Here is a 15,756-nt window from a genome sequence, read left to right as displayed (position 1 = left end):
CAGGAATAAATTATACGTGGTTCTTACATGTAATACACACTTATATCGCTTTGGAGCACCTTACGAATACTTCTATCGCCTGGTTGCCACGACGTGAATAGACCACGCTGGACCGTATGTGGCTATAGGCGTCGCGTTTACAAACTCTTATGCCTTCCTTATTGAAATGGCCAACAGCCCCACTTGCGACACATGCAGCTGCGACGAGACGCTCACACACATTATCTGTGCCATGCCCGCGCTGTTGTGCCGAAAGGCAAGTTGCGTGCCGATTGTTGGACCAATTGGACCACCGTCCTCTATCAGAACTAAAAGCTCTATAGGTCAGTGTTCCCAACGAAACTCCGCGAAGAAGACGTTATTCGCGCTACTAAAGTTTATGCGGTCTACGGGCATTCATGATATAGTTCAAAAACGCCGCCCGGTACAGCTCTATAGTGTACGCGGTTTCCTTACGCTCGTCTCTCTCGCTCTCTGTCTCTCTCGCCTTCCACTCTCTCTTTCTTTTTATCACCCTACTCCTCCCCCTTATAGGGTAGCCAACCGGAACTACGAACGGTTAACCTCCCTGCCTTTCTACGCATCCTTTCTCTCTCTGGAGTACTATGTTTATATAAACTTAATGAATTGCGAAAAGCATAATTAGCCCACACACATTAAAATTTGCCTGCAGATCGCACATACGTTTATAGCCCCTATTTCAACTAAATATACATTATAGTGTGTGTGTGGGAGGGGGGGGGGCGTGTTTATGTAACATGTCCAGCTTATCAGTAAAGCTTGTGTGTATCTCTCTCTTTATTAAGAGAGATAGCAGCATTTGCAGCGTGAAGCAGGACAGATCAGACACGTACAACGAACGTAACACGTTTCACTCGCATATCAGGAGCTGCCACACGGCCGGATGTATGCACAACAACAACGACCGCCGGAGGCATGCAGGGCTCTACGTACTTTTATATGCGTACATGACAGCGTAGCGTATGCCGAGTGCGCGAAGCGTCCGCGAGGCATCCGCAAAGCGGCGTCCTATATGCAAACTGTTTTGGCAGCAATATATCGTTCGATTTCGGGCTGGCGCGTTTCTCTTGACCGTGCAATTATTTTCATGATTTTTTCCCGTGCAGAATCGTTAGAGGAGAAATAATGTTGCAAGTAATTGTCGTATATTTCAAATAGCAGAGAGAGAGAGAGAGAGAGAGAGAGAGAGAGAGAGAGAGAGAGAGGGTGAATGACACGAAATGCAGAGAGATCGGCTTGAGGTACATTCCTCTAGCCAGCTACTGTGCGTTGGGGAAAGGGTAAGAGGGAAAGAAAGAGGGAAGAAAAGGTGCATGATGGGTGACGATGCATGATGAGGAAAGATGTAAAGCACATAGTAAGCTGTTCGGACAACTTAAAGGCTGCAGTTCAGGCCCGTGCTTTTTAGAAAATTTCATGTAAGGCCTGGATAGCCATTAAACTCGATTTAACGGCTGACCAACCTGCCGTGGTTGCTCAGTGGCTATGGTGTTGGGCTGCTGAGCACGAGATCGCGGGAACGAATCCCGGCGATGCCGGCCCCATTTCTATGAGGGAGAAATGCGAAAACACCCGTGTACTTAGATTTAGGTGCACGTTAAAGAACCGCAGGATGTTCAAATTTCCGGAGTTCCCCACTACGGCGTGCTACATAATCAGAGCGTCGTTTTGGCACTTAAAACCCTATAATTAATTACACGGATCAAATTGTTACAATCGCTTGTGGCATTTCAAATCGGTCACCATTCGACTTCTGCAGCATTAAAATATTATAGTTTATATAATATAAAGTAATGAAGGATAACTTAACTACTATAGGGCGGCGAGGGGTTGCAGTGTTTTCTATATTTTATTTTATTTTTATTTTATAATTTAAAGAGCCCCTTCGGTGTTTATGGCAACACTGACGTCGTGGCTGGCTCGAATCGCTGCCAGTCAAAAAGATGACAAGTATAAAGTTGGGCTAGTTTCTTTGAGTATAAAATGTGACATACTTAAAAGCACTGGAAAAGGGACATGACACGTTAAGAAGCCAGTATAGGCCTTGTCTTGTTCATTTTGTGGGTCCCTTTCCTCGCGCTGTATATGTGTCCTGTAAAGTACAATGTCGCCGGCGAAAAGCTTTCAGACGACTGCCAATTCTTCACCCGTTGAAGTGGTGAGCGGCACAGAGTTTCACCAACAGTTTGGCGCTCGGATGATTTGCTAGATCATACGCGTTCTTGCGCACGCTACCTCAAGCCTTTGTGCCACTTGCTCTTCGTAACTTCATTGTCCCTTTTATTTATATTACTTCAGAAGTGTTTCACGGTTTGATCGCCGATAGACCATGCACTCTTAGAATATGCTGCTGAAATTGCATCACAGATTCTACGCAATTGAATAGCTGTCATCATTTAACTTGACCCGATATAGAGCTGCTTATAATAGAAGTACTTGAGAACAGTTTGAAGTCGGTTTGAGTGATGCGGGAATATATGTTTATGGAAAAGGATGGAAAGTTGGGCGAGTTGGTACGGTGACATGATCTTGGATTGTAGCGCGAAGTGAACACGGACACAGATTCTACGCAATTGAATAGCTGTCATCCTTTAGCTTGACCCGATATAGAGCTGCTTATAATAATATATAATAGTCCTGTCTGCTCCTTTCTGTGTCCGTGTTCACTTCGCGCTACAATCCAAGATCATGTCAAATATATGTTTAGAAAGAACAACGCGATCATGCGAGACATAGGAAACAGCAAGCCATGTCGTGAGTGTTGCGTATAGCTGCAGTTTCTTTTAAATATATATAGTTCTTACATTTCTACGTGCACGTGCTAAAAGTGCTGATCCCTATTCTTATAAATTTTGCATTTGCGTAGTTTCTTTTTTTAACTGAACAGGCCACTGTTCCATCTAAAACGATGGCGCTGTTTGCTTGAAAAACCTTGTGAGAATCGGTGTTTCGTGCATCGGAAACAAACTGGTGTGCCTGAGACATATGAAAAAGATTTGAAATTCTTCGAGGTGACCTCCAGCTTTAGTGTCAATACATATTCACGTTGTATTCTAATATAACATATTGCAAGAATTTGTATATTTCTTTATATTTTATATTATTTGATAACCATGTGAAAAGGTGTGCAGCGGTCATCAGTGAACGGCGACAACTCCTCTATATATTTTTGTTTCAATAAAACAAAGAACAAATAAAATCGTGTTTCCGAAAAATAGTGGCGTAATTATTGCGCAGTACAATTAGAATGTTCCACTATTTCCAGTATCTGTAGCTACTAATATACCCGGGCAGATGCTACATGATCTGACTGCTTTTCCGTTAAGTCAGTTAAATTATTGACACCTGAAAGGAACTCAGCATATTTCACGAGCTTCACTGAAACGCGGCAAGTGTCCGCTTGAATTTACCTCATACCGCCCTACAGCACTTGCCAGCTGTGTGGGAAAGATAATGGAAACAATGATCGTTTCCCACTTGGAGTTGCGTGTACCTGGAACACTACAACATGTTACCAAATTGCATGGCTGGTTTTCGTCGATATCGCTTATCAATAAACAGTGTTGGTGATCTCACTACGTATGTCCAGCATCAAAAGTCGAGTAAAAGATTGTCAGCAGTTTTGTTCTTGGATGTCAAGGGGGGCATACGATAACGTATCTCACTAGGCTATTCTCGATGCTCTTGAGACGGTTGGCCTTGGGGACTGAGTTTCTCAATGGATCTCTAATTACTTATTTATCAGATCGTTCTTTGTGTGTCCCCGCGATGGCCAAACCGCAAGACACTACACCTATAGACATAGGGATTCCTCAAGGCTGAGTGCTAAACCCCAACCTATTCAACCTCAAACTCATTGGCCTCGTTGAACATCTGCCAGCAGAGATCAATATATCAATGTACGCAGACGACATATGTACATGGACTTCAGGTGGGACAGGTCCTCAGATACGTGCAAGACTTCAAAAAGCTGCTTCACTGATAGCTTCATACCTCCGCAACCATGGTCTTGAAGTCTCGTCAGGCAAATGTGCGCCGCTGGTGCCACTTACTCGCAAACCAATGGCATCCTTTGCCATCTCTATAAACGGTCAGATCATTTCTAATGAGAAGACACAGATTTTTGGGCGTAGTCATTGACATAGATCTCTCATCGAGCCCTAACATTCATATATTTAAATATATATTTGTCGCTTTGCCTGAAGCGCCACGAATGGCATTGACAGCAATCTCCCAGCTTTTCAAGTTTCTGGGCGGAAAGACTTGGGGAGTGCCGGTGCATGCAATGTTGGAATCATAGAGGGCTCTCTTGCTTGGCTTCTTGAGATACAGTTTGCCTGTATACTGACTAGAACTTGCAGGACAAATCCTCGTGCTCTACAGGCTATTCAAGCTCGGGCTCTCAGCGTTTGTCTTGGTTTGCCTAAATGCGCATCAGCAGTGGCGACTTTAGCAATCACCCCAGATCAACCAATACAAACAAACTTTGCGGTGGAAGCGCTGAGAGTTGACAATAGGCACTTTGCCCGAGCCCGTTTTCACCATCTTGTAACACTGCGATCAGAAAGGCCGTAGACATTATTTTGTATTACGATTTCGGATTATTACAACCGCCTTCCATCAGGCGTCACCCCCCGCAATTAAGCTATCGATTCCTGTATGGTTTTTTGGCTCCACCTGCAGTGCAACTCACCGTACCAGGAATCAGAAAAAAATCTGAGCTATCATCACCTGCTCTTGAACAACTAACTCTGCTCCTTTAAAACGAGAGGTACGTCGACCATGTACGCATTTATACAGATGGATCAGCAACTCTCTAGTGTTCCTCTGGAGCCGTAGTTTTTTCTAGCGAGGGCCACCAGCGTCAGTTTCAAGGCGTGTCACCCAACGACATAGACGGCAATCACCCCCTGCGGAACTTGCAGCTCTTGGCACTGCACTTCGCCTCGTCAGCCAAGAACAACCTCGAAGATGGTCCATATTCAGTGACTCGATGGCAGCACTACAGTTTTTTACTAGTAATCATCCCTGCGGCGCGGACCACACGAACAACTAGTATTCGAGATTACAGAACTAATACATACCTTGGCTGACAAAGGGCACAATGGCACATTTCAGTGGCTTCCAAGTCACTGCGGTGCCATAGGCAACGAGCACGCTGCTCGGTCGGCTCTTCAAGGCGACAAAGAGGAGTCGATACCGTTATTAAAAACAGATGCCGCTAGAAAACTTCGAATGCTCACCCAAGATACCACGTTCTCCGTGCAGAACACACGAAGCTTTCAAAGCAACCGGCTGCACCACCTAGACTCTTCTTTTCACATTCTCCTTCGTATCTCAGCTAGGCTCTGCCGACGCGATGATTGTCGAATACGACTATATAGGAATGGTGAAAAACAAAGCAGTTAACCAAGCTGAGCCCGATTCGCTGCACTGGAAAAGCGGAGTGAAAGATGATGAGGAGGAGGAGGAGGAGGAGGAGGAGAGCAGAAAGATCTGAGGGCACCCAAGCACTTCTTAAGAGTTGTGAATGCGAAAGCGAGGGCAAGGAACGCGCGGATAACACAGGCTTACGAGAGCGAGAGCGAGGGTGACGTGGCGTCGCCGGCGATGCCTTCTACCCTCACTCAATGCCGCGCTAGCAGGCCTTGTTGTGCCATTACCACAAGCCCGGATTCCGAATCTGCAAGATGCGGAATCTATCCTGCGAGCGCCATAATTCTCCCTTCACAAGACAAGATGCTGCGCCGTCGTGCGGGAGAAGCCTCGGCGAGCAGCGTGTTTTGACGTGTCCGCGTGTGCCCGACAGCCCGGCGCCGCACCTCCCTTGCCTGGAGGACACCGCGCGCGCGAACTTTGAACCGGGTGGCCAGCGCGGTCGCTGGTTGGACCCCTCGGACGACCGTCGTGTGCTGACTTTGTATTGGGCCGTTTGAGTGACAATGGGCCTCGGGGATTATAAAAGCAGCGACACGCCGCTCGAAAACAGGATCTGCCGACCCCACCGGGAGAGAGTGTCGCTCCCGACTGGGGTGAGATGTGTAACGCGTTTTCGCCGGACGTCGTCGTGCGAGAACAGTCGCGTTTGTTGTGAGCACTCGGCCCCAGTGCCGACCCGTTCATGTCCTGTATGATAACCTGTATATAATGTATAAAGTCCCTTTTGTTATTCTCATCGACGCCAGGCTCGGAGTCTTCGCTACCCACGCTCTGTCACGAAACGGGTGACGAGCGCTACGGGACCACAAAGCCGTAATCGTGGTGCAGCGGTGAAAGTTCGTAACACTGCTGGCACCGGTTGGATGTCGTAACACTGGCGGCACCGGTTGGATGTCGTAACACTGGTGGCACCGGTTGGAAGTTCGTAACAGCCTGTGTTCCCTTACGCTTGCTCTGCTACGTCGAGGCTCGCGTTGGACGCTGGCTTGCGCTGGCACGCGCGCTGGCTCGCTCGTGACGCTGGGGCTTTTGACGCTAGCGCATCAAAAATTCACAGTGAGTATGAACGTGCACAAATGCACAAGCCTTCATCGTTCAGTCCGTAACAAACAGTCATAAACGCTCTGCATGGGACATATGGGTCTAATTAGAATGGCAGACAGTGAAAACCGTTACACACGAGAGAAGTTCACGGGAAGACGGATGCTTGAAGTGATAAATAGTGCTAGAACAAGGAATGCCGCTGGAGCGAACATTTCGACAGGGGCACTGGTCTTCAGCGACTGCTTTGACGAAGGAAAGAAGTCCCCCTTGTCGAAACATTGGCTACAACGACATTCTTTGTTCTAGCACTTAATCGATTGTGACAAATGTACCACTGAAGAGACTCTAAAGACCTGTTGTGTGAATGGATATCATAAAGAGACCTGAGGCTTGGCCTCCGGACCGCTTTAAGGAAATTAGATGACAGACAGAACAGAAGATCCTGCGACCATGGCCTCGTGTGCGTCGGCGATGTACAAAACCATGAAGGCACTACTGCTTTTCTTTTCGCTTTCTTCTTCTTCCTTTTCTTTCTTTCTTTTATTTTCTTTTGAGATCCGCCGCAAGGGAAAGTGTGTGCGTGCAAGTACAGGAAGACTGGCAGATAGAGCTGTCGCTTAATTGCCTACGCACTGGCACTACATGGCGTCCCCGCTCTTTCTTCAGTTTAACAAAGAAGGCTAACGTGTACAGTGCCTTCCACGGCCTTCACTTCATAAATGCGCGTTTTTTTGAGCTGGTCGACGGGGGCCGGAAGTGAAAGTGCGTGCGCGCAGGCGGAGGAAGACGTGTGAGCAAAAAAATGCCACGCGGACGGCCTCGCGCTCTCCTAATGGTGGGACCAAAGAAAGGAAGCGCCACCGAGCGGCCTAGACCATGACCCTGAGTAGAGCTCGCTGGGGGTGGGGTGGCTTCCTCCTCTTCTTTTGAGGAACCTTGGCCGCCCAGGAACATCAATAAACGTCACGACCGAACGAGAAGGAAGGGGGGGGGGGAGGGCACGCGCGTTTTATACGAAGTGTGTCGAGGCAGCCCGGCATATTCAAACAGTATACACGCTGTCGAGCTTTACTTACCTTTCTCCGGTGTTGGTTATGTTTATGATATATGCTGTATATAGCGTATATGCCTTGGCCGGCTATTATATGGGAAGCCGAGGCAGAAAGGCTTTCAGAGTTCTTTTTACGCGAGTGTGCTTTAGACTCGGGGCACGGGAAAGTGTTCCCGCTGAAGGTCAGCTTTGTTTATCTATGCCGCGGGTTGATCGTCTTCAGGTATATAAGATTTCTGGGACGATCGACAGGCTTGTGTGTACAGCGCCAATGTGTATATTTCTTTCCCTAAAACTTGATCCGAATGTGGCGAAGTACATGGAAACACCTCCTTGTGAGGTGTGTGTCGTTCACTTTCCCCTCTGAATTATATAGGAAAAGGTTCACATAGGTGCAGTAGCGTGCGAACCCTTTTACAATTAACATGGAAATCAGGTGGGTTCCTTTACATGGAACATGGAACAAAGAAGGTTTGTTGTGAAGACACTTAATCGCATGGGAGAAATTAGGGGTCATCCGTTTTCACATGGTTGACTGGGGCAACAAATGGCGCTTTCAGTTTTCAGTTTTCAGTTTTTTTTTTTCGCAGTGTCATAACTTATTACGTTGTATTTCTGCCACAAAGCTATAGATTCACAGCTCAGTTTCCATGAGGCGCACTACCACGGTATACGTATTACAAGTGCAGCCAGGCCAGATGCCTCGGAAAGGACGAGTTCAAATGTCGGTTGTAATAAGAAGGAAATGTTATACATGTTCTACTTTATCGATTGACGTTAGCCGGCGAAGTAACCTTGGCTCATAAATATTTAAATGATAACGTGTTCCCATAAAGTGGTGTACCCATGAAGTAAGACAGTGTGTACAGCGGCTACATAAAAATGTGTTCTTTCACAATGTGTTCAAAATAATGGCCTTGGATGCGGACTTGTGTATAATGGCGTATCGAAAATCGAATGAAATTGTGAAAACTCAAGAAAAGTCTAGATCTCAGAAAACAAAATTATCATAGAAATGGTTTGCTTGTATATAGATAGTGGTGTAAACGAGTACGTACACTTGTTGAAAAGATCGCAAAAAGCGCAATAGATCTACCGGCATGTGTGAACGACCTTAACTGGAACGCCTCTTGTGTGTGTGTGCCTCCGTGTGTGCGTGTTTTTTTTTTTTACGTTTTCGTCTCTGTCCTCTTTATAACCCCTATCTCCCATCCCCAGTCTAGGGTAGCAAACCGGAGACCGATATCTGGTTGATCTCCCTGCCTTTCCTCTTTCTCTCTCTCTCTCTGTTGAATAGATACATTATACGAAAAGTAGCTTTTGGCTTTCCCTTATAGCCCGAAAAAGGTTGTTTTGTTTTTTAAAGAAATTGGCCGCTCGTCATAGAGCTTTCAGAACACCAAAATATTGAGCTTACCCTCCCATACTCCCTCTCGATATTCTTGCAGACCAAATCCTCAACTCTTCTCTTTCTCAAAATTCGAACAATTTTGAAACATTTCATTTTAATGTGGTTTCATGTTTTCGTCCTAAATGAAAAGAAATTGATGGTTAAGTTAGGTCCCACTAAAACAACTCAGTGTTCAGCCACTGATAAATGTGGACGTATTTAGCCTGCCTGCTGCCATGAAGGACGAAAAAGAGTGCTAAGGTGGGAGGGGGGCTACGTAAACGGAATCTGCGCTGAAAACTATTGTAAAAGACGGCTGGGCCATTGGCAGCTGAAGAAGAAAACGTTATTATATGACGACATTATGAATCCGAGTCGCCTTTGTTTGTCACGAGGTGGCCCTCCCCGGTGGTGTACTGAAGGGTGCCTCGATGTCCTCCTCGCTCGCCGCTCCGTACAGAGTGGAGATAACCGCGGCGTCTACTACGGCGTTGGCCACGCGAATGGCGGACGCCGTACCAGACGGCTTTGGCAGACGCCGTAGGGACGCGTTGCCGGCGCTCGTGCGTATCCGCCATTCGTCTGCCCAACGCCGTCGTAGACGCCGCGGTTGTCTCCACCTTGTACGGAGCGCAGGGCGAGGAAGACATCGAGGCACTCTAACGAACTGACTACGTGTGCACGTGCCATCGTCCTTAGGATGTGGCGGACGTGTCGCACCACGCATAGGAGCTGAAGCCACGGAGTCAGGCGCGAGTCTTCGGGTGATGCGGTCCAGCTCTCCCACGTGCAATATATGCACGGGGAGATGCTGGCGCGCGTGATAATATTGGGGGAGGAGGTGCGCGGGGACGTTCCCAGTATAGGAGTGCACCGCGCCAGGACGCTTGCCGTAGGCCTAACAGATCGAGAAACAACTTGGTGTATAATCTTGTCGTCGTTGTCATCCATTATCAGCAGCAGGTAGCATATAGACGAGGATGCAACGAGCATGAAAGAACCATAGCCGAAACTGCATAAATGAGTAAAGCATGCATCGAAGCGGGCTGGGAGTTCATCTCTGCTGGATCTTGATGAAGATGAATCGCTCGTCGAGCATATTTCTTGCGCAATATGTTAGGAAACATATAGATGAGGATGCTCTAGTCTTGATAAGGGCAAATTTTCTCAGCACGTGTTCACATTGTTGTTGTTTTTTGTGGAGAAGTGATGCGTTAGTGATATCTCAGTTCCTAAGTTACGCAGTAGGCTATACTTGCATGTCGAATTAGACTGAACGTATTGACCGACGATTTCACTATGCGTGTGCTTGTGTGTTGCATGCATGCGTGAGTGTGTGCCGGGACGGAATTAATTTCCTGGCGCTAAGATTCTCGCCCTCAGTTTGTCGTAACAAGCACGCACAAGTTTGGAAAAGAACTACAACTTAATCTATTTTGCCTGAAAGGCAGATATGCAAGCTTGCGCAAGTTTCAGTCGTTATTAAATCCATTACTTGGCCAAGTGATTATATGATATCGTCTTCCTGCTTCTCGGGGATAATACCTGCCGTTTCCCCCATATTTCCGGGAGTTCAATCTATTACAATCGCTGGCTTTATACACAGCGTTACTGCAGTAATGAGACGGGCATTAGACTAATTACTTGAACAAACTGTATTAATTGGACAGAACACAGAGTATAGGCGGGTTCATTGTGCGTAACCGCCTGTCTGAAAGGGCAATTAATCCGAGGAAATTACTATTATACACTGTTTATATAACTCAGAAGCACGATCATAATAAGAAGGTTAGAAGGTTAAGAGGACAAAATGATTGTTTGTATACAAACAATCATTTCAACGATCGTATACGATCGAAAAATATCGATTGCCCGTCCATGCACACTTAAAGCAAAGTACGGGGAAAATTTTGGACTGCGACATTTAGACAATATTCAAGTTACGTACACAATGTAAAAAGAGAACATATGTTCTCTTTTTAGATTGTTTAGGTAACTTGAACGAATTTCTTGCTTTTTTGTGCTTAATGCATGGCCATAGGCTTAACAAACTATTGTTCCGATGGTAAATTGCTGTTGCAATGAAACATGAAACTGACTAGAGAGAGTGCAGTCTGCATATAGCGGTATATTTTCGCACGAGCTTCAAGGCGTAGAAATATTGGATTGAGACGGAGGGCAAAAGTGGTCATAATTATATATATATATATATATATATATATATATATATATATATATATATATATATATATATATATATATATATATATATTTATATATGCGTGTGTGTGTGTGTGTGTGTGTGTAAGTGAAAATGACTATAAACTAAAAATGAATTGGTTTATGGTTTATGTACGAGTCATACTTGGATAAGAAGTGCACAGGCAAGATGGCTGGTATATAAATATATCTTGCGCAGGCGTAACGTCGCCACTAAATGCTGACGATCGAGATATGCGATGTCTCATATACGTTAACGTCACCGATATGGAGTAGCGTAACCTTGTATAGCTCCAGCGTATAGCGCCTTCGTCGTGTCATCCTGTAATATTTTCGCCTATTGGGCCGGTTTGGCACAGGAAATGTTCTCGGAAATAGCTATAGGTGGAGTGTTTGGCTCCTCAGTTAGAACGAGAGAGATAAAAATTAAGAGATAAAAGGTAGAGAGCGGTTAATCAGAGTAACTGTCCGTCCGGTTGACAATTCTGCATTCGACGAAAGGAGAAAAACCAGAAAATATGAAGATAATATAAAGAGCTTTTATCAATTCAAGTATATATATATATATATATATATATATATATATATATATATATATATATATATATATATATATATATATATATATGCATTTTGGCATTACGACAGTATACGGCTCAGACGGGGAAGACAAGTTGATACGTAACTTGCTTTATCCACCGGTTCCCTATGACATCAGCTGCAGCACCGACTGTATCCACATCTGTTCGAAGTATGGATAAAATGTGATTTTTTTACTGTGTTCGGTAAAGAACGAAATCCGGATGTGACAAATTATTTCGAATTGACTTTCTCCCGAAAAATTTAATTAGAATGACTTTCTTCCAAATTGAAAGGCCGAAATATGCGAGATAGCAACATTTACACGTGACGTCAGCATTGATGCGATTACCCACATCTGGTAGCGCAGTGGCTATGGCACAGCTGTGCTTGAGGTCGCGGGGTCGATGCTGGCTGTGGCTGCCGCATTTCCATGGGGACGAAATGCAAAAACGTTCGCGTACTTATAAAAATAAACACACGACACCTTATAATCAGCAGGCTCAATTGCCTACATTTCTTCCACACAGTCTTTCTTTCTTTTTTTTTTTTCTGTCACGCGAAGATATGAATGTCCGTGTGTGGCGAAATGTGGACGATAAATATTAACTGGTTGCTGGAAAAACATTGTTATCCCAATTTACAGATAATAGGAGTAAGCGTTATCATACTGAACGAGATAAGGAATCCAGTAATAATGTTTTCGGTTGCTGAAAACGGTTTCTGAGTTTGATAGTGGTCGTCGAGTACGTACCGACAAGCTGTATGCGCGTGCAAGATTTCGCGCCTAATATTTACGTAACTATCGGTCGCTTGCTAAGCCTCGGCGTCAAGAAAAGCTTTTCCTTAGGTCAAAATCTCTGAATTCTTGTTTACTTTAAGAAGCTTGAATTTATTTTAAAAGAGAGGCACTACTCCTTGCTAACGCACATTTCAAGAAGCAGCATCGTTACGATTTCTAATTATCGTGTAGACATACATTCCAAGATTGAGCTTCTGGATTCTTTTGTTCAATTCCATGTATATCAATGTACAAAATTTTATATTTACGGCAGTCCTTTGGTTTTGTTTATTGAACACTATGCAATATCTTGTGAGTATATGGCCACAATTATGACCTTCTTCTCTCTCCTTTCTGACAGTGAAGTCATCATCAGCAGCACCACCTGTTCAATACTATGACCCATGGTCTCTATTATCTCTGAAATTTTGTGGCCCGCAGCTACACTTCTGCACCATAAAGAATGTATGTGTTAGGATTTTGTTTTACTTTGTTGTCCGCCTAAAATACTGGAAAAAAGCTTTGAAGCCAGCTGATTATGCTATTACTATCGCGGGCGGTACATGTGGCAACAATGTTGACACAGAGGCTGCAGATTTCGCGCACCTGTTTACAAAACATGCACGACGAGTATACTATATACCACTGCAATGTACAAAAAATGCGTACACTGGTACAGGCGCATGCGCAGAAAGCACTTTCGATTTTTGCGTAACTATCGCGAAACTTGAGCGGCGTGCTTGTTTTTCTTGAATCAGTGTACTAATTGGATGACCCGCACTAAATCCGGTTACTCCAACTTGCATAAACAAGCGGCAACGTGTTTATCGAAAGCAGCGTCGTGTTTGTTCAAGCTCCCTTGCACTGCAGAGGCGGCCGAGTTTCCCTCCCACTTAGAGCAGTTTTATCCGGCATCGGTTTCTTCGAGAAGGCAAACGAAAACAAGAGCAGCGCGAGGGGTCAGGTCGCATCGCAATATTGAAATGAACGCGCCCAGTCGTGGCTCAGGGCGCTCGCGACTTGTACAGGAGAGAGCTTGCAGGTCGAGAATCTCGGCTTCGGCGCGTCGTTTGACCGCTCGGCCACGGTGTCACTCCCCCCTCGCCCCTTTACTTTTTTGGCGCCCAAATGGGGGGGGAGGGGGGGGCTGATGTTTGCCCCCTCTTTCGATGCGTAGCGGAGAATATCGGGTGTTATGGGGAGGGGGGAGGTGAGAGTGTCGACCCCCACGTGGTCGGCGCAGAGGAGCAGCGCGGCGCTCCTCGGTTTCCTCGCAAAACAAGCCGCGGTGCTAATTGACGCCCCATCAGTATGCAAACGACGACGTGCCCGTTCTCAACGGTCGGCCGCCGCTCGCGATCGGAGGGCCGCGCTCTCCCATTGGCGGACGCGCGCGGTCGGGGCCTCCGATTGGCCGCCGGGGCGCGGGCGGAGCGCTCGGATTGGTTCGCCCGCCGGCGGCGGTGCGCGGCCTCCCCGCGCGGGGTGCCCCCCGGCGCGGGAGGACCGGCGGCGGCCTTGACGGCACTCGCTGCTGTGCTGCGGGCGCGCGCGTCACGCTGGCCGCGCGTTCTGTTTGTCTCTCGTCGGATGTGGGCCCGGCCCAGCCGGCGGATACCGCCGCGACGTCGACGTGCCACCGGGCCGCCGTGAGGAGGAGGCTCGCGCAGGATTCACCGCGCTGGTCGCCGGCATGCGAGCTGCTGCGCTCCTACTGCTGCAGGTGAGAGACACGCGCCCCGGCTGCTACCCGTCCCCGCGCACCCCGTACGTGGTCGTGTCCCGCCTCGACGTGTGCACCTCAAGTTGCGTGTCCGTATCCGCTATCTGAACCGCCACTGTCGTGGCGGCGGCAACGGCCGACGACCCTCGGCGATTTGGGCGCGCTTATCGCTTCCTGCTCTCATGCGTGTAAGCGTCGACTCCACCAGGCAAGTCCTTCGGCTTCCCTCTCCACGTGTCGTGTGTGACAGAGTTGATCTCTTCGCGTGGCGTGCTTACTTCCGGACTTCGTTGCTTCCTTTCTTTTCGTTCGCCGGCTTCTGCTGTACTTCGGTCGAGCTTGTCTGCAGCATACATACATCATGCAACCACCACGTGAGATGGTTGTCGTTAGGCCAGCCGGTATACGCGTACACCAGCCATTTTGAAAACGCGCATCTCCTTTGAATGAACCACACCAAAAGTATCGCAGAGAAGTACACTCTTCTAGGCGGGAAATAACCGACAGTATATAGACTCAAATGTCGTCGACGGTTCGTGCAGCTGCCGTGTGTGCTGCATACTGCGTGCTGACAAGCGACAGAAGTGTAGCCCAAGATGCCTGGAACACGGACACACTTTTACTGCGTTCAAAACCGCGCCGCCCTCTCTGGCCCAGCGCCAACAAGCCGAGTTCCTTTTTCCAGGGCGTCCCCAAACAAACAGCGGCCGCGTTCGATAACGCGGCGAAAGAGATCACGATGACGATGCCACGTCGTTGTTGGCGGCCTGTCAACGGGCGAAAAGCCGCGGGCGGCGCACATTCAGCGTCGTCGTCGACCCGCGTCGGAGTGACGTCATCCGCATCGAAGCGGCGGCTGTCCCGAAAATGTGGAACATTCGATCCTCCTCGAGCCACGCGCTTGATACCGGCATCGATGGAGAGAGAAAGAACCACGTGGGCGCCGCCGACGCCAAGACCGGCTGCTGTTCCTTGCGAGTCGTCGGTTGTTCACGTGCATGCCGAAATATGCGCATGCTCCGCTTAGCTTCAGCGAGACCTGCCTGTTTTGTCTCGTGTCTGACGTTTCATATGAATGAACCACCTGTCGAAAGGCCAATCAATACCGCGACGAGATTGGACCATCGAATACATTACGTTGACACATTTCGCTGCGAATAGGTGAGGAGGTAAAGTCACGAACGTTGTTGCCAGTGCCGGTTATCTTGACAAGCAGCCATGAAGTATATACAAATCGCGGAAACCATTTGATGTATATAGTTCCAAACATACATCTTGCTACGTTTGTGTGCACGTTTCTACATGCTCAGGCGTCTTTGTGCTTCGTTTTCTATCCAGACGGATTAACATATATAGTTCTTATACGTTTACCGTCCTTCGATAACATGCATGGGTAGTCATATGTGGTGACAGTCTCCACATCAAGTTTTGAGCACGCATGTGCACTCGTTGTTTCAAAAGCCGCTCCTTTCGAGAGCGTTGCATCGAAGCGAAAGGGGAAAAAAAAA

General features: G+C 47.3%; 1 protein-coding gene across 5 annotated transcripts in view; it reads left to right on the top strand.

The window, feature by feature from the left end:
• The window catches only part of LOC135898209 (protein krueppel-like), a 184,832-nt gene that overhangs the window by 122,093 nt on the left and 46,983 nt on the right, over positions 1–15,756 (top strand). Inside the window, exon 1 of one of the 5 annotated variants that reach the window (XM_065427052.2) lies at positions 13,834–14,248. The exons of 3 other annotated variants lie outside the window; for them this stretch is intronic. The gene's annotated coding sequence lies outside the window, so the exon portion shown is untranslated. Of the gene's footprint in view, positions 1–13,833; positions 14,249–14,274; positions 14,457–15,756 lie in introns of those variants that run through there. One more of the 5 variants, XM_070535405.1, reaches the window with a different exon arrangement.

Source organism: Dermacentor albipictus, chromosome 3 (genome assembly GCF_038994185.2).
Source record: "Dermacentor albipictus isolate Rhodes 1998 colony chromosome 3, USDA_Dalb.pri_finalv2, whole genome shotgun sequence".
NCBI lineage: Eukaryota > Metazoa > Arthropoda > Arachnida > Ixodida > Ixodidae > Dermacentor > Dermacentor albipictus.
This window is presented reverse-complemented; position numbering and strand designations above follow the sequence as displayed.